We start from the raw sequence: 20,761 nt of genomic DNA on the forward strand, positions 1-20,761 counted from the left end.
TCAAACCGTGACATCTATGCTATATAATGATTGGTCAAAATACAGTTTGTAAGATTCAGCCTGCTTGGAGTCCATCGAAGGATTACAGTTATCAACTGAGAAACACGACCATCACTACATAAACCTGATAAATGATGAATGCACGAAAGTTGTAAAATGGTAAAAATTGTAAATGATGATAGGTGAAAATCAGACTTAATTGGAATTTCATTGATTAATATATTCCTCTATACACTATCACAGGTAGTGGGATACACACACACACACACGCACACACACACACACACACACACACACACACACACACACACACACACATACACACACACACACACACACATACACATCCATATATCTATATTCACCGGTGCCCCAGCATGGCCACAGCTCGTGAGCTGAAACTAGAATCAATCAATCAATCAATCATATAGACACACACACTCACAAACACGCACACAGAGAAAGAGAAGTACAGATATGATTCTGTACTTAAGAACTTCACTTTGTGACATATATACATATATATTGCTTCTCAGTCTTATGGCTAAGATCGAAGTCTAATATCTACTCTTAACATTTTAATACATACGACGCCACTCCTATTTGGGAAGCATCGATATTAGACTGAATTTTTAGGAGGCGAAGGGGGTTTTTTCTTCCTTTTCCACGGGTTGGCCTGTTATTGCAGTACCTTCAGGATTTGGCCCGGATTGGCTGTGTGGTAAGTAGCTCGCTTACCAAGCACATGGTTCCGGGTTCATTTCCACTGCGTGGCAAGTGTCTTCTACTATAGCATATATATATATATGCTACAAAGCAATAGTGCTCAGAGTATATATATACATACACACACACACCACACACACACACACATATATATATATAATATTCTAATGCATCGCTACGTGTTTCCACAAATCACGTGTTTCTTACGATTGTAGTCTGTATTCCTAGGATGATTACATTACAGTCCGTAAAATCCGCAGACATCGGGTGGGTCATTGTTCATGTGTTCATTTCCTCAGGCGATATGGCCTTAACGTTGAAAGCAACGAATGTATAACAGAAGGATGTTTATCAGTTTTTCACCAATGAAAAGTTTGAATGGGTTATGTGGACAGTTCTGTGTGTATTTGTGGGAAAGGAATGTGTGGTGGTGTGTAGTGGTGGTGGTGTGTGTGTATATACGCACACATACATACATGTGCACACATATATATATATATATATATATATATACATACATATAAAGCTACTGAAATAACTATGTATCATGTTTGAATTAATAGTTTAATTTCAAAGTTTGGCGGCAAAAACTAGAGAAAATGCCAAGACAACGAAATTGTACATATTCTTTCACTTCACACACACACACACACACACACACACACACACATACATACATTCATACATATATCTGTATATATATATATATATATATATTATATATATATATATATATATATATATATATAATATATATACGTAGTTAAACATTCTAAAGAAATAACTTTCAGTTTTACATCAGTTTAGAGAGAGAGAGAGAGAGAGAGCAATTTGGTGATAAAAACAAGAAGAAGAAGAAGAAAGAGGAAGAGAGAGAGAGAGAGAGACTTTAAAGTATGGAGCTGATCGGTGTAAAATGAATGGATTTCTGTTGTTTATTGACACCAGATATATGTTATCAAAAGTGAAGTGTCACCAGGAAATACTTCGATATCTCGCGAGAAAAGTGAAGAACATACACGAAATAATTGAAGCCACTCAGGAAATCCGTAAATTGGTTGCTGTCAGAAGATGATAGATGTAAAATTTCCATAGATATTTCTCCAGCAACGCGTCTTCTGAGTGCAGTGAGAAAGAACAAGACAGAACTGTCGGATGAGAGTGTGTTAACAAGTAACTACGGTTACACTTGTTTTAGCATTTTCCCATCGTATCTGATCCACCATCGTTTGGTATTGGAAGATATCTGATGGAAAAATAAAGTAAATGTTGATCGTTGCTGAAGGATGAATGAAAATATCATGTGTTGGAGAGAATGGTTGGATAACTTTGGACATATCTTATCTCACTTAGAGACATATCTTCCATGCGAATCAGCATTCAGTCACTGCAGAGGTTTATATTAATAGAAAATGGATTGAATGAAATATATAAATATATAAATAAGTAAATATATGAATATAAATATGCTTTTCTAACTTTATTGACAACAACCGGAAATTTATGGAAAGAAGTTAAGTAACTCTGCTTCAAATCGTTTTCAGTCGTAGATTTCGCTTGCCAGCAATATACAACCGATAGGAGGCGTTGTAACATATTAAAATAAAGCGTGGAATGGTCACGGCTGGATCGTCATTAATCGCACTTCTTCTGACATGGGGAGTAAAAGAGAAAAAAGAAGGAAGCACCCCAACACAGGTAAGAAATAGCAGTCAAACCACACCAATTTCGAAAAAGGAAAGACAGGTTATATTGATTAATTTTGTGCTTATCTTAGATTTTTAAAATCTTTTTCTTGTTTCAGTCATTTGACTGCGGCCATGCTGGAACACCGTCTCGATGGATTTTAGTCGAACAAATCAGCCCTATGACTTATATTTTTAACGCCTACTATTTATGCTATCGGGTCTCTTGCCGAACTGCTAAGTTACAGGGACGTAAGCACACTCATACCAGCTGTTAAGCGGTGGTGGGAGGACAAACGCATATACAAAGATACACACACACAAAACATACATACATATATATGTATCTATATATATCTATATATATATATATATGTCATTATCCAGTTTATTTCAAGATTTTTTGCCAATAGAGAAAGAATCGGTTTCTAACCTAGGTCCCTTCATTGGAATTTCAACAACAGGGTATTTTTGTATGCATGTATGTATGTATGTGCTGATTTGTATATTTTATGCATATAGTTGCATATGTAGACATGCTCATATATTTTTAAATGATAAACTTCTGGAAAGTTTTACAGATTTTTACAGTTCCAGTGATGGATTACATCTGTAGTCTTCGAATTTGCTTTCTCCTCTCTGGTTTTGAGAAGCCTAATTTCTCAAGATTGGTATTTGGGCAGTGCATTACATATCCCAGGGCCCCAATAATTACAGGTATCAGCTTGAGCTTGTAATCTGGATAGAGTAACTGCAGGTGTATGTATGTATCTATGTGTGTGTGTGTGTGTCCTGTCTGTCCTATCTGTGTTTGTCCTCCTACCACCGCTTGACAACTGGTATACAACGGGCTTCTTTCAGTTTCTTCTTACAAAATCCATTCACAAGGCTTTGGTCGGTCCGAGGCTATAGTAGAAGACACTTGCCCTAAGTGCCACGCAGTAGAACTGAACCAGGGACCATGAGGTGGGAAGCAAGCTTTTTATCACACACACACACACACATGCCAAGCTGACAAAAAGACGTGATGGTCACGAATGGACTTTCTGGACTTCAATTTTTTTCCTATGTCATTTGCCCACGTAAACCAAACAACTTTAATCTTTGTCTTACAAGCAATTCCACTAAACCACTCTCAGATTTCACTTGCTGCAGTATTGATCTATGTTTATTCTTACCGTCCATGATAATATCAATAATAATAATGATAATAATAATAATAATAATAATAATAATAATAATAATAATAATAATAATAAGAAGAAGAAGAAGAAGAAGAAGAAGAAGAATAGTCATATTTCAAACGTATCAATTTTCCTTCCATTTTGTTTGTTAATTGTCGGGCTTCTACATCCATACATGATTACTGGTAATACCACAGATTTAAGCAATCTTTCTCCTTCTCTCTCTCTCTCTCTCACTCTCTTTCGCTCACACACACACACACACACACACACACACAAGCACACTTTCTCTCATTCTCCTTTCATCTTTAAGACATTCACTTATCTTTCCTAATTTTCTTCAGTCCAATCATGGCAGACTTTCCAAGAGCTATTCTTGTTCTAAACAACCGGACTAAAACAAAACATGTTTTAGTTAACTAGAAACAAATATAGTTTTCACACATGACAATATTTCACCTACTGTATCTTATAGAATTAGTATGACTGAAGCACAAATAGACACACTTAAAGCTAACGTCCCCAGCTTCTCCACATTCTTCTCCGCCATCTTTTTTTCCTTCATATCATTATCCCTTTAGAAGTTTCTAGAAATATTTTACGATAGTGGCGAACAGTACGAATGAGTACTCACCACTGCATTCGAGGATACTTTCAATATTTGTAGATCTTACACACTACCATACTTTGTAATTCACAATTTTCAAATGCTTCATGTAAAAATGATGGTAACATCGTCTTTATTTCGGATTTGGCTACATGAGATTTTGCAAGATTTCAAACGTTATCAGGTGCTTTAAAATAGAATATGTAATACACAGATAAGAGGAGGGAAATAACCAGGGACTTTGGCAGTTGCTACTTTCTTTACGTTATAATTACTCTTGAAAACAATTTATACCAGGACATGTCCTCCTGTGCTGTTAGCAGTTCTTGGCACATATCTTAGTATAGTAAATGTGTAAGCATATTCCGCGCCAATTAAAGTGTAAAGAAAATATGCATTATACACATGAAATAAACTATTACGAGCAAAATCATTTACATTTAGATAATTTGTCATTCGTACAACGCGAATTGGAACACCGCTCTCTGTTCGGACTGGAAAACGATGTGCGACGTTGATCTGTTATGTGCTGGAAACCGATATGAACGGTTTTATGTAGTAGCCAGTGCCATGCGGTCGATGTGAGGCAGTAGATGTGAGTGATGGTGCCGGGCAATTTCTTATAGAACAGCTGACACAGTATTTGGTGCAGAGTGTGAAGTTGGTTTCGGCAGTTAATGCGAACAGTGGACGGTTTTGAACTGACTACGAAAATAGTGTGAACTTGGCAAACATATCGCTTAGCAACTCCTCGGCCAATTAGCGACGTTATTGCATCTGGTCCTCGGCCTTGACGTGTACTATCACAGGAAGTATTTCCCGATGATTGAAGCTACTCCTGCTAGTTTTTCGTGAAAATGAGTCGAAAAAAACCTGTTTGTGAGTGATGTCTTGAACCAAGTGTTGTCGTCTAATGAAGAGAACATCGACAATGATGATTATGGCAATGATGCTGATTTCGAGAGGGAATCAGACAACGATTTAGACCCGGAAAGTGATAGCGATTATCTCGACAATTATGCTCCTGTACAAAATGTACAGTCACCGGCAAATTTACATGGTGCATTGCCTGTCGGTCATCAGAATAGGTAGTGTGTTCGTGATCGTGGCGGAAACGGTGGGTGTGCTCAAGAGGTAGGCCCAATGTTCCGTTCGGAGTAAGACTCAATACTCCTCCAAGATGGCAGAGACACTAGGCTTTGCAGAGCGCCAGTCTGCGCCAAGTAATCCACCAGGGCCAAAGAACATACTTGACACTATAAATGTATACAGCACTCCAACTGATTATTTTATTTTATTCTGGAATGAGGACTTATGGGATATTTTACTAGGGAAAACTAAGAATGAAGCTGAAAGTGTGTTTCAGGCAAAGCCGAATAATTTCCCAGCAAAAAATTTGCATGAGAAAAAACTTAACTGAAATCTTTTTTTGGTCTACGGGTGACCATGGAAATGTTGGTGCACAAGGATCGCTATGAACAGTACTGGTGGCCAAAGGATGCCTTACTAACACTGACCCCAGGTTTTCCAGAGGTCATGAGGTCATGGGGGCACTGTGTGAACGACGGCGATCAGAACATTGATAGGAAAAATAAACTGTACAAGACTCGTCCTATATTCAATCATTTGCTTGATAAATTCAAACAACACTATGTGCGTGGCTGTGATTAATCGCTAGATGAGATAATGATCCCCACGAATAACAAGTTTTCATTCCAGCAGTGTAGAAAAGATAAGCCAATACCTTGGAGGATAAGATCTTTTTATTATGTGATTCTGAAAACGGATACATCTGCAACGCAGAAATGTATACCGGAAGGAGAGATGATGCAAATGAAATTGACAACCTCGGTGTCACAGGAAACTTAGTTGTGAAGAAGACAAATGAATATGCTGGACAAAACGAAGCACTCTACACTGACAGACTTTACACGTCTGTATAACTTATGGGATATTTTCATTTCAACAAAAATATTCGAATGTGCTGTACTGCCATAACAAACAGAAGAGAATTCCCAACGACCCTCATAAAAAGAAGTAATGAAATGGAAAGGAGGGACTCAGAATTTTTGTTCAACAGAAATGTGGCTGTTTTTGTTTGGAAAGACTGAAGACCGATTTATTTCATTACGTCACTCTTTATACCATTCCCCCAAGAACATGTACAGCGATATGATGCAAATTGTAAGGCGGCGAGCTGGCAGAAACGTTAGCACGCCGGGCGAAATGCGTAGCCGTATTTCGTCTGCCGTTGCGTTCTGAGTTCAAATCCCGCCGAGGTCGACTTTGCCTTTCATCCTTTCGGGGTCGATAAATTAAGTACCAGTTACGCACTGGGGTCGATGTAATCGACTCAATCCGTTAGTCTGTCCTTGTTTGTTCCCTCTATGTTCAGCCCCTTGTGGGTAATAAAGAAACAGATATGATGCAAATGACCACAGAATGGTCCCTGTCCCTTGTCCTAAGGTAGGGAAAGAATATAATGTCGACCAAATGGCTTGACTTAAAAAGTGTCGCCTTCATTACAAATGGCCTAGACGCCTGATAGTAAAGTTGTTTAAGTTGGCTGCCTACAATGCTTGCTTGTTGATGGGTTTCTTCAAACCGTATCTCCTCCCTCCCTCGGAAAGAGAGCGAACACATTCCACTTCTTTCTAGATAAACTTTGCCACTAACTTGTTGGCAATGTTAGAAACAAGAACATTAACTTTGGCGTTAACTGAGCAGGATGATGAAAAGAGGCTGTTACGTAAGCACACCATGATGGGGAAAGGGCAGAAGCAGCATCCAGCTCAGCAACAATCGTTGCAGGGTGTGCAAGGAAACACACCCGAGGGAAAATTTTGAACTCTTTTATATCTTTCAGTGATAACTGCGCCCTCACCTCTTATTATTTTTTCCATCCTACTTCCTAAAATTAACATCTTTGTAAGTCACAGCTCTTGTGAGAAAATGTGTTTATTTGCAAATATGTTGATAGGCATATAACATATGTCTGTTTCTCTCCTTCTCTCTGACTATCTATCTATCTATCTATCTATCTATCTATCTATCTATCTATCTATCTATCTATCTATCTATCTATCTATCTATCTATCTATCTATCTATCTATCTATCCTTTCTCCATCCTTTATAATTTTTTTTCTCCTTTTATGATTGTCCCAAAACTACTCTCTCTGTCTATTTACCCCCTCTCTGCTTTTCTTTCTCCGCCTTTTTTTTTTAAAAAAAAGCTGTATTCTCATCTTCTAAACAAAGCAAAAAAGAATCCGAATTCATATAAAAGAACAACGAAACGTTGTTTTGATTTTGTTTTGACGAGTTCGATAAACGAACGAAGGCGCAAATAAAAAATTATCGAATATTCTGATTGTCCCTTTCTGTCTGTCTGTCTGTCTCTTTCTCTCTCTATGTATATGTATATATATATATATATATATATATTTATGTGTGTGTGTGTGTGTTTGTGTATATGTTTTGTGTCAGTGTTTGTTCCCCTACCATCGTTTGACAACCGACGTTGGTTATTTTTACGTCCTCGTAACTTAGCGGTTCGGCAAAATTCCAATAAAATAAGTACTAGGCTTACAAAGAATAAGTCCTGGCGTCAATTTGTTCGATAAAACGCAGTGCTCCAGCATGGCTGCAGTCAAGATGACTGAAAGAAATAAAAGAAGGCATACGTGCATATATATATATATATATATATATATATATATATATATATATATATATATATATATATATATACATTCATATGTTTAATACTCTATATTTCATCTTTCTATAAAGAGGTACCCTACCATATTGTAGTGTAATAAATACTCTCGTTACTTTTGACTAAGAAAATGGTCATTTGTTATAAAGGACGTGAGATATAATCCAGGTGATCCACTTCGTACTAATCATGTTAACGACCCAGAGATACGAACTCTCAGTTCCACTATTCAAAAACACAACTTTACCGAACCCTTACACGCCCAACTGCGTCATTCATGATCCGTAAACAAGGAAAATTTAAAATATTCAGTATATAATAAAAATAATATCTAATAATAAGGCTAATAATTATTTCTAATTATGTTGTTGGTGTTCCCGGCATTAATTAAGTTAAATCTAATTTAAATATTGTAGAAGCTGTAGCTTTTTCAGTTACATAATGGAACATGTTTGCCGTAAATGTCGGCCTTCCGTGTGAAGTTTGCTTTATTGAATCAATATAGGCCACAGCGTTTTTCACAATAAACAGATTTAACATAATTGCAGCACACACAAACGCACACACAAGTATACATATACACACACACTTATAGAAATAAACATACACGCATATATATTCATTTCCATTAGATCCTTGTCACCAGTTGTATCAATCGATATGTGCCTTGAACGTGGCATCACAAAGATCAATGGCGATTTTATGCAAAACACTGGATATTCTTTCACTTCATATTTTAATACAGGATGCCATTACTCCCCACCCTCCCCCGATTCCTTCTTAATTCTCTGAAACAGCATGGAATGTGTTGGATTCCAAACCCACCAATCCCCACGTGTGATTATAACAAAGTGGTCCTCTCTTCAAATATAATTCTTTGTTGCATCTCATTAAACAGGGCCAATTTTATAATTTCTTAAGGGAAAAATATTTGGTAATTAATTGCCAGAATAACAATAACAACGTTAACAATAATATTAAAAGCAGCAGCAGATGCAACAACAACAATAATAATCCTCTCTACAATAGGCACAAGGCTTGACATTTGGGGGTAAGGGATAAGTCGATTACATCGACCCCAGTGTTCAACTGGTACTTGTTTTATCCATCCTAACAATGAAAGGCAAAGTCGACATCGGCAGAATTTGAACCCAGAACGTAAAGCTCGACGACACATACCGCAAAGCATTTTACCCGCTTTGCTAACGATTCTGCCATCTTGCCGCTCTAGTAACAACAACAACAACAACAACAACAACAACAACAACAACAACAATAATAATAATAATAATAATATCATAATAATAATAATAATAATAATAATAATAATCGTTTCTACTAAAGGCACAAGACCCCACTACTCAACAGGTACTTATTTCATCGACCCCGAAAGGATGAACGGTAAAGTCGATCTCGGTGGAATTTGAACTCAGAACAAGAAGACGGACGAAATACCGCAACGCATGTCGAGCTCGCTGCCTTAGTAATATAATAATAATAATAATAATAATAATAATAATAATAATAATAATGATTATTATTATTATTATTATTATTATTATTATTATTATTATTATTATTATTATTATTATTATATTTCTTTACTGCCCACAAGGGGCTAAACATAGAGGGGACAAACAAGGAGAGACAAAGGGATCAAGTCGATTACATCAACCCTAGTGCGAAACTGGTACTTTATTTATCGACCAGCTGTCTGCCTAAATAATAATATATATACTCCGATCAAAGTGACATTTGTTCGATTCTAGCCTTGGTTAGCACATCATTTTTCAGTCAGATGTTGCGATAAATGTCGCTTTATATCGGAGTATATATATATATGATTTTGATTTGATTTTTCCAGTTTCAGCTCATGAGCTGTGGCCATGCTGGGGCACCGCCATTTGGTTTGCTATATGATTTTACCTCAAGAATGCTTTTTAGCAACTGCCATTTGGTGCATGAGAGAGTTCGATGCAGCTGCCCTCATCTGCACCTCCTGCCGTGAAGTTGGTTCATCCGGGACACCTGACAGGAAGAGATCCAGTCCTACTTTAAAGACATCCGCATCTACACCATGCAAGTCCCTCAGGTTCTTCGGGAGGATATTGAAGAGCTGTGGGCCTCTGAAGCCCAGGCTATCACAGTATCTTGTCCTACATCTTGATGGCAAATTTGGAGTCCTTGGTACCATGCAGTGGCGCCCGGTTCTGGCATTTGTGTGACTCTCGATGCCAAAGTTTGGGACAAGTCCTTCCAGGATCTTCCAGATATATATTATGGCATATCTTTCTCGCCTACGCTCCAAGGAATAGAGTTTTAATCTCTTGAGTCTTTCCCAGTAGCTTATATGCTGCACAGAGGCTATCTTCTTCGTGTAGCTACGTTGGATCGCCTCAAGTTCTGTGATCAACTTGACACTGGATGGTGACCATAGCTGAGAGCAATAGTCAAAGTGGCTTAGGACAAGTGTCTTCCAGAGGACCATCATGGTTTCTTGTTCTCTTGTTCTAAAGGTTCTAAGAATCCATCCGGCCAGCCGTCTACATTTCGTTGCCAGTTTAGCAATATGTACATGAAAGGTTGCGTCATCACTCATGTGAATACCCAGGTCACGCACTGATTGTGCCTCTGGGATTGCAATCCCTCCGGGTCCAGGGTATTCATTGGGTATTATACCTATATATATATATAGGTATAAAAATTATATATAAAAAGGGACAAGAACGTGAAATACACAAAGAGACGAACACAAAAAACGGACGGGTCATTCGAAGCCTTTAATCGTCAGTCAGGAACCGGATCATCATAGCAAATTTCGGCTGATTAATCCTGATATTGCTCCGAAACGGCCAGCCCCAATGAAAAACTAAGCTGCGAGCATTAGATTTCTTGGAAAAAGGATCAAATGTAAACGAAACAAGGACAGAAAAACGGACGAAGCCACACGAATATAAATACAAAAAAACAAAAACAAAAATAAAAACAAGAATGGTAATAACAGGACAACAGCAGGTGTCTTACGACTTTAGACAAAGTTAACTTATCTAGCAGGTGTGTTTTGAAAAAATGCCTTGTCGTCGGACGAAGACAATGTTAAACCGGCAGCGGTCACCAGCGGAATGGCTGGTTATTCAGCAGGTCACATGAGGGTAGAGAGAGAGAGAGAGAGAGAAAGAGAGAGAAAGAATTAAAGAGGGTGGAAGAAACAGAGCACGCCAAGGATTGACCAGGTCACGTGAGAGTAGGGAGAGAGAGAGAAAGAAGGAATTAAAGAGGATGGGAGGAAGAGGGGGGAAGAGACAGAGCGCGATATATATATATATATATTATATTAAATTAGAGATAAAACCACTATTAGGCAAATCAAACAGTGAAAATCATAAGCCAATACATAGAATTAAAATTAATTAAAAAATATAAGAAATATAAAATAAAAATCCAATTAAGATATTTAAATTAAAATTAAAATTTTTAAAAATTATTTAAATTAATAAATGAAACTTATAAATTTTAAATATATATATATATATATATATATATATATATATATATAATTATTATTTTATGTATTTATTTTTTTATTAATTTTTTTTATTTTAACTATCAAAAAGTATTAAAAGTTTAATATAAGATAAAGAGTAAAAACACTACGATCGTTTCATGCCCGTAACCAATTCGAATAATAATAATAATTTAAATTCAATTAATAATTCGAATTATGGTTACAGTCAATCTTCAGGTTAATTGTAATATTTCAATAAATAATCAGAAATATTTAAACAATATTTTTAAAGATATAAATAATATAATAAATTTTCTTATAAAAAACTCTATTATCAAACTAGAAACTTAACGATTATGATTATGTCAAAACAACGATTATAATGTTAACTATTAATTTTAATTTTTAAGTATTAATTTTTAAGGTAAGAAACCCACCAATAATCTAATATCAGTAATAGTCAATATCTAATTACATAAATATTTTACAAAAAAAATGACTATTCATATTATTAAAATATAAAATTTAAATAATATATAAATTATCAGTGAAAATATATAAATGTATATAAATATTATAATTAAGATCTAAAATAATCTCTATAAATAAATATATATGCACATATAATGAAGACCTAATAAATCAATTTTTCATATTTAAAGATGAAATAGCTAATTTCAAAAATACAAATAAACAATCTTAAACGAACGCTATAGCAAATTAACTATCTTTATATCTCATTGGCTAAATAATAACTTTCAAAAATCTTATATTTAAAATACTTAAAGAAATAATCAATTCGTAGTTATTTGGTATCAAATAAATACTATAAATATATTTATCAATGGAAACCATATAACTAGCAAATAACAATTTAAAAAGACAATATATAAGTTAAAATAATAATTATAAGAAATTTAAAACTACAATTAATGCTATTAATACATGTATATACATGAATCTAACTTAAAACAACTCGTATACTTGCTATCAAACAACATATCTATCGCTAAGTAAATTCTTACGAATAAACTTAAAGTTAATATCTAATAATTATATAGAAAATTACGATAATTAGAAAAACAACGATATTTACATAAAAAACAATAATATTATACCATACGACTTATAAAATATTAAAATTAAAAATTTAAAGATCTTAAATATAAATAAATACTTAGCTTAACGAGGTTTTGCGATGAACTAAAATTTTGAATCGGAAAACGTCTTCACAACGTTTATAAGAATACTCGTGGAATTACGTTATTACCAAAAAAAGAATAAATTGTTGAAGAATTCATTAAGCGTGAGGAACAAATACGCTTTATCAATGAAGATTGTGAATAATATATATATATATATATTATTATTATTATTATTGTTGTTATTATTATTATTATTATTATTATTATTATTATTATTATTATTGCTATGATATATTTTCATATACTTATTATTGTATAAAATAGGCTTTCATAGCAGCTCTTTCTCCCTAACTTACAAAGCCTTCGGGCTTGTTTAAAAACACTATATGTAGTATTAGATAGTTAAGCAACTAGGAATGAAATTTGGCTGAAATTGATGGGTAAACGGATTGGCTTAATCCGATGTGCAAGGAGCTGTGGTAGCGTTGATATGTGGGTTCGATTCTTGCCTGGGTTAGCTCATCATTTTTCAGTCAGTTGCTGCGATAATTATCGCTTTAAATCGGAGTGTATTTATTATTATTATGATATATTATCATATAGTTATTATTGTATATATATATATATATATATATATATATATATATATATATATATATATATATATATACATGAGTGTGTGTGTGTGTGCGTGTATGTATAAATCAATTTTAAAACGTATATTTTGGTATATTTCCTATGGCTAATAGTGCACATTGTTTATCTTCTAAATTCTATAGCTTTTGATACGAATGTATTGGGAACTATTGTAAACTGAATCATGAAAATACATCGTGACGTGCATTTTAATTGACGACCACACTTCCACACAAACACGCAACACACATGAAATTGGAGATATAGTTTTTCCTGAGACATCAGGTATAAAACATGAACGCACACACGTAGTTATACAAAGACATGCACTTACACGTACATGCAATGATCAAAATATTGACACTGACAAACCATAGAATCACACAAGCACATGCACACGCACACACACACACACACACACACACACACACACACACACACACATACACATTCAATACAAACAGGCGCACAGGAAGATGTCAGTGCCGGGAAAAAGGTTTGAGGAAAATTAAGATAATTTGAAGAAGAATTATTTGAGTATTAATTTGCTGTTGTTGAAGAAACATTATACGAACGTTAATGTGTTAATATTAGGAAGCGACACATTTTCGTAATTCTGAAGAAGCAATCAGTATAATAATAATAATAATAATAATAATAATAATAATAATAATAATAATAATAATAATTTTTAGCAAATCTGTCTTTCTGTCACACAACTTCCGGTTTGGTTGTCAATTCACCTTCTCTCTCGCGCTCTCCTTCACTCTGTATATGTATACACACACACACACACACACACACACACACTATCTCTCTCACCCTCTCACACACGCACAAATTCTCTCTTACATACTCTCTCTCTCCCTTTTCTCTCTCTCACTTTCTCTCATACACACGTTTATAACGCAGTGGTAGCCTTCCACGCGACCTCTTCTGCAATACACGCCACTCTGTCTCTCCCTCTCACCCTATGTCTGTCTGTCTGTATGTATGTATGTTTGTATGTATGTATGTGTATGTGTGTGCCTGCGTGTGTGTGTCCTGGTTATCGCATTCAAATCGCTCCCGTGGTGAGGCTCGAGTTCTGGAGTTTTGAAGTTCTGGAATTCTGGAGACCGTGAAGTCATCCCTTAATTACCATTATACCATTACTCCCAGAACCGTCGTAGTACCTGTCAGTGTCCCAGCAGTATAGGAAATTCCTGTTATTTTTGACAAACCCTAGGTAAGGCATAAAACTTGCAGTCAAAATACAATAATACCTCACTTTACGAGGACCCGCTTTACGAGTTTTATTTTTCAAATGCAAGATTCAAATTTTGAACGAAATGCAAAAGTTTCTTAGTTCTTTATTGCCCACAAGGAGCTAAACACAGAGGGGACAAACAATGAGATTATGTCGATTACATCGACCCCAGTGCGTAACTGGTAATTAATTTATCGACCCCGAAAGGATGAAAGGCAAAGTCGACCACGGCTGAATTTGAATTCAGAACGTAACGGCAGACGAAATACCTATTTCTTTACTATCCACAAGGGGCTAAACACAGAGAGGACAAACAAGGACAGACAAACGGATTAAGTCGATTATATCGACTCCAGTGCGTAACTGGTACTTATTTAATCGACCTCGAAAGGATGAAAGGCAAAGTCGACCTAGCGGAATTTGAACTCAGAACGTAGCGGCAGTCGATATACTGCTAAGCATTTCGTCCGGCATGCTAACGTTTCTGCCAGCTCGCCGCCAACAGGAGTGCAAATGTTTCTACTACCATAACAAATGCTTCTATGTGTTCCCGAGAAATTTATAGCGAGCGAAATAAAACTTCTAAACAAACAACTCTAGACTTGTTTTCTAAAAAGAAATCTACAAGACAGTCTACGAATGCTAGTGAATCGGCGATCGGGTCTACAAGTACTGGTATGCGCGAATCTACTGCGAGTGAAAGTGATTTAGAAACGATCATAATATTATTTTATTTATTATAAATGATCTTAACATTTTATTCTACATAAAATATTCTTTATATTCTATTGTTATTTTATTGCCATTTATTTACGAGTATTATAACTTTAATTGGTAAAATACTTTTCTAGGAACGAATTACGATTTATAATATTTCTACTATGGGAAATTATTACTCAGCTTTACGAGCGGTCTCCGGAATCAAATTAACTCGTATGTCGAGGCATTACTGTCGTATCAGCCATCTTGCAATTTTTGTTACTGGAACATACAATGGCGAGCGAGAGAGTGGCAAAAGTGTTGTATAAGCTTTTGTCACTTAAACCAATGATGTGCAAATATCTCCCTATCATTTCATTTCTTGATCTGTTTTGCATTTTATAAAGTGCGACAGCGATGGACATCCGTGCTCAGCCAGGCTGAATGTAAAACGACTATCATTTGACAAGATGAGACCATCGCTATATATGTATGTCATTATTCAGTTTTATTTCAAGATTTCCTGTCAATAAAGAAAGAGTCGGTTCCTAACCTTGATCCTAGGCTCTTTCACTAGAATTTCAACAACATCAAGAGAGTATTTTTGTATGTATGTATGTATGTATGTATGTATGTATGTATGTATGTATGTACACAGGCTCTCACATTGGTTATATTTCTCAACACGATTGCAAAACAGATAGAAAGTTATGAATTTTCGTTCTTTAAAATTTCTCTTCAGAAAACTTACGAATAAGTATTAGTTCTTCGTTAAATTTTAATAAGTTACTTTCTTCACAAGTAATGCCATGGGTCTATATCCCACCCATCCTCTCTCCCTCCCTCCATCCCTACCTTTCCACTTCCCTATATACATACCTGCCTGTCTCTGTCGGTCTGTCTGACTGTCTGTCTCTCTGTCTCATCCTCTCTCCATATATATATATATATATATATATATATATGTGTGTGTGTGTGTGTGTGTGTGTGTGTGTAAATATATGTATATATAAAAAAGGTTAGTCAAAGTTTGAACGAACTATGCACGACACTGCATTCATTTTTCACAAATAACTTTGTTATATATATATATATATATATATATATATATATATATATATATATATATATATATATATATACAATACAAAATGCGACAAGGACGCAAAACATCCAGGCAGTTAGGTGATACAAAAAAGGGACAACAAAACATCCAGATAGACGATACAAAGAAAACAAGAATGGGTCATTCGGAGTTTTCTTTCCTCAGTCGAGTTCCAGATTATCTTTGCAATTTCGGCTGGTTATACTCGAGAATGCTCCAATGTGGCCAGCCCCAAGGAAAAACTAAGCTAAGAGCATTAGATTCCTTGGAAGAAAGCAGCGAATGTATACGAAAACAAGGATGGAAAAACACGGAGAAAGTTACACAGATACAAATAACAGGACATAACAACAGGTGTCTTTCGACTAAGGACGAATTAAAATAAGCTGTCGTGTGTGGAAATAAAGCCTTACGGCAGGGATAGAAGATTTCACAGGCCCAGGGAGGAATATAGATATTGCACGGATGACGGCCAAACCAAGAAAGGAAGATAAGGCTTGGCTGAACACCGGTCATGCGGGGAGAGAAGAGAGAGCGAGAGGTAGAGGCAGAGGGACAAAGAATTAAGGAGGGGCGAGAAAAATGACAGGGACACAGTGAGTTGAAAAGAGGAGGGAAAGTGAGGTGGAAGAGAAGGCAGGGAAATGTGAGAGAGGGGGAACGAAAGAACGAAGAGGGGGAATGAACGAATAAGCGTGAAAGGGCTGATAGAAAGAAAGAATAGTCTTACAAGATTTTGATAAATATATACTTACATATAAGAGACCGAAGTGTACGTACCCAGCTATATATATATATATATATATACAGGGGTTGGACAAAATAATGGAAACCCCTTAAAATTTTAAACAAATTTATCTTAACATGGAGTAAGACCGCCTTTGGCAGTACTTACAGCTTGAATTCTACGCGCTATGGATTCGTACATAGTTTGTATTGTTTCCAAAAGAATTTTTGTCCATTCTTCAGCTAAAAGTCTCCAGTTTTTGTAGTGATGATAGTGGAGGATATCGACTCCTTACTTGTTTTCTAAAATGCACAATAATTGTTCAATAATATTGAGATATGGGGACTGAGGTGGCCAGATAAGATGTTCAGCTTCACTAGAATATTTCTCGTGCCAGTCAGTAACAACTTTAGCTATGTGAATTGGTGCATTATCATCCCGAAAGATTGTGTTTCCCTCTAGAAACAGTTCCACAACCATAGGATGAATTTGATCAGATAAAATGCTTAAATAGTCTTGATTATTAATTCTGCCATGAAGGGAGACCATTTGGCCGGCGGATTTCCAAGATATAGCCCCCCACCCAGATCATCATAGATCCTTCTCCATGTTTAACAGTTGGAAGAAGGTAGTCTAGGTCAAATGCTTCTTTTGGCTGTCGCCACACGTATACTCGCTCGGCCGGTGGTCAGAAATAAGGTAAAGGGTGACTCGTCCGAGAAAATAACATTCTTCCACTGCTCTAAGGACCAATTCTGTAGGCTTTTACTCCACTCTAAACACTGGTTTTCTGAATATATATATATCCATCTTACGTTGAAACAAAAGATTAATTATTTCAGGCATAAAACAACGGGTCACGCACTAGTTGTAGTAGTAAAATAATCCTTTCTAATAAGGTGCAATAAGTATATATATATATATATATATATATATATATATATATATATATATATATTATATATATATATATATATATATATATATATATATATATAGGCGCGTGGCCTGGTTAGAAGTATTCCATTCCCGACGTGAGCGATATATCATTTGCACGATGTGGAAAATATACCACCAACATTGCCAAAACGACCTCAATATTAGCTTCAAAAATCATCCAAGGCTAGGACTATGGGCCATACATCCCCTACCCAATTCAAGATCGTAACACAGAAATACGCCGCAGCACAATCTCTTTTCCTCAACAGGCCCTTCCTTATTTAACATTGTCTCGAAACAGTTCAAAGAAGAAACGGATCCCATCACCTTTAAACGGAATCTTGACATATTTCTTCAAGGAATACCAAGTAAGCCACCGATACCTGGATACAACTCACTCAAAAAGAACTTCCTACTCAAATCGTCAATGAAAACACAAAACTTGATTTAAAAGGGATTTAGCTAACCCTATCAGGTGGTCCTATTAAGTCAGACATGTCCTGGACCAATCTTTGGTCGAAACATTTCTAAGTTATCTAAGTAAAATTAATGATTTCGTCGAATTTCAAATAGAATTAAGTTAAACACCTTTAAATCTAACTAGATACTTACTTTAAAAAATGTTTTTGTCACTTCTTTTCCTACATTCATACACACATAGGATTTACGTGTGTGTGTACACACACACACACCTTTATATACATATGTGTGTGTATGTATGTATGTGTATATATATATATATTCACACACACAAACACGCACAAACACAACACACACACATATATATAGTGTTAGATACTTTTATATACATAGGCCTAAAATCCTACACATATACAGGCATACACATATAATTACGTGCATATATGAATATATTTATGTATCTTTGTATATATCTTTGTATATATTTACATATATGTTTTGTGAATTTAATTCGGTTTAATTTCACATACAGCGTTGTCTGAAAGCTTAGATCTACTCTAAAGTACATCACAGTATTGATACACACATTACTTAACACGTCACTAATTTCATTAACGATGTGACTGACAGCAAATATTTAATGTATGCAAATCGGATTCTTCGCTCAAATGGAGCCATTAATGCTTGTGGCTATAATTGGAGTGTCTGTGTGGCAAGTTAAAGACGAGTGTTCATTTCTTGATGAGATTCCAGACAGATTTCAAAATAGTCGGACTGATCGTATAACATCAAAACACAGACGCGGCTTAACGCAGCATTAATATATGTATTGGGGGTATTTGGGTCGGTGATGCGTATACACACACACACAAATAAAAGGAAGACAGAGGGAAAAATGCCAAAATCCACACAGTTCTGGGTTCAGTCCCACTGCGTGGAAGCTTGGGCAAGTATCTTCTTTCATAGCCTCAGGCCGACCAAAGCCTTGTGAGTGGATTTGGTAGACGGAAACTGAAAGAAGCCCGTCGTATATGTATATATATATATATATATATATATATATATATACATGTATGTATGTATGTGTGTGTGTTTGTCCCCCGACATCGCTTGACAACCGATGATGGTGTGTTTACGTCCCCGTAACTTAGCGGTTCGGCAAAAGAGACAGATAGAATAACTACTAGGCGATGCGCCAACATGGCTACAGTCAAATGACTGAAACAAGTAAAAGAGTAAATTATAAATGCATGCATGCATGTATGTATGTATGTATGTATGTATGTATGTATGTATGTATGTATGTATGTATGTATGTATGTATGTATGTATGTATGTATAGAGTGTTTGAAATGTACAAATATTTTATATTGCGAAAAAGTAGGCAGTCATAATTTTGGTTAATTCTTTATTAGCGCTTTCGTTCGTTTATCGAACTCGTCAAAACAAAATAAAAAAAAAAATTGTTTTTGACGAGTTCGATAAACGAACGAAAGCGCTAATAAAGAATTATCTAAAATTCTGACTGCCTACTTTTTCTCAATATACAATATACGTACACCACTTCAAACATTTCATATATACATAATACATGCATATGGTCGAGGCGCAATGGCCCAGTGGTTAGGGCAGCGGACTCGCGGTCGTAGTATCGCGGTTTCGATTCCTAGACCGGGCGTTGTGAGTGTTTATTGAGCGAAAACACCTAAAAAGCTCCACGAGGCTCCGGCAGGGGGTGGTGACCCCTGCTGTACTCTTTCAACACACTTTCTCTCACTCTTTCTTCTGTTGGCTTGCTCGCTTAGCCAGCGGGGTGGCGTCATTCGAAGGCTGAAACAATGCGAACGCATTGTGACCAGCGATGTGTAGCAACATCTGATGGTCTGGTCGGTCACGTGATCACGTGCTAATACATACATATATAATAAATCTACAAAAAAAAAACGAAGAAAAATGCAACAACGCGAGGACGAGGTACATGCAAAATATTAACAGACGCTCAGGGAAAGAAAAAGTTTCGAGCAATGCTCTTCTTCAGAAACAGGAGACAGAGGAAAGTCCAAGAGAAAAAGAAGACGGAGGACGGTCATTCAAAATTTAACTGTATGTGGATTGTTGGTGGTTTTTCCAACGTCTTCCTTTCTCTTGGACTTTCCTCTGTCTCCTTTTTCTGAAGAAGAGCTTTGCCCGAAACTTCGGAAAACCTATTTACAACGTTGCCAACAGATGTTTCAACGAATTTCTCCCACGTAAAATTGTTTGTATATTCTCAGAGTTGGTTTGCAGTTGAATACTCTAGCAGTCGGCCCTTCGACTCTTATTCACCCTAGAATTAATCATTAAATATCGTAGAACTGATCACTAGGAAATATTTTTATTCACCACGAAAACCCTTATATTTTATTAATTTATATT

At 35.8% G+C, this 20,761-nt stretch overlaps 1 non-coding gene across 1 annotated transcript; it reads left to right on the forward strand.

Moving 5' to 3' along the window:
* The first annotated feature begins 524 nt into the window (after positions 1-524).
* LOC115221129 lies at positions 525-714 on the forward strand. Its single transcript, XR_003882608.1, has one exon. It is a non-coding gene; the product is annotated as a U2 spliceosomal RNA (small nuclear RNA).
* Positions 715-20,761: the final 20,047 nt, after the last annotated feature.

Source organism: Octopus sinensis, linkage group LG17, assembly GCF_006345805.1.
Source record: "Octopus sinensis linkage group LG17, ASM634580v1, whole genome shotgun sequence".
Lineage (NCBI taxonomy): Eukaryota > Metazoa > Mollusca > Cephalopoda > Octopoda > Octopodidae > Octopus > Octopus sinensis.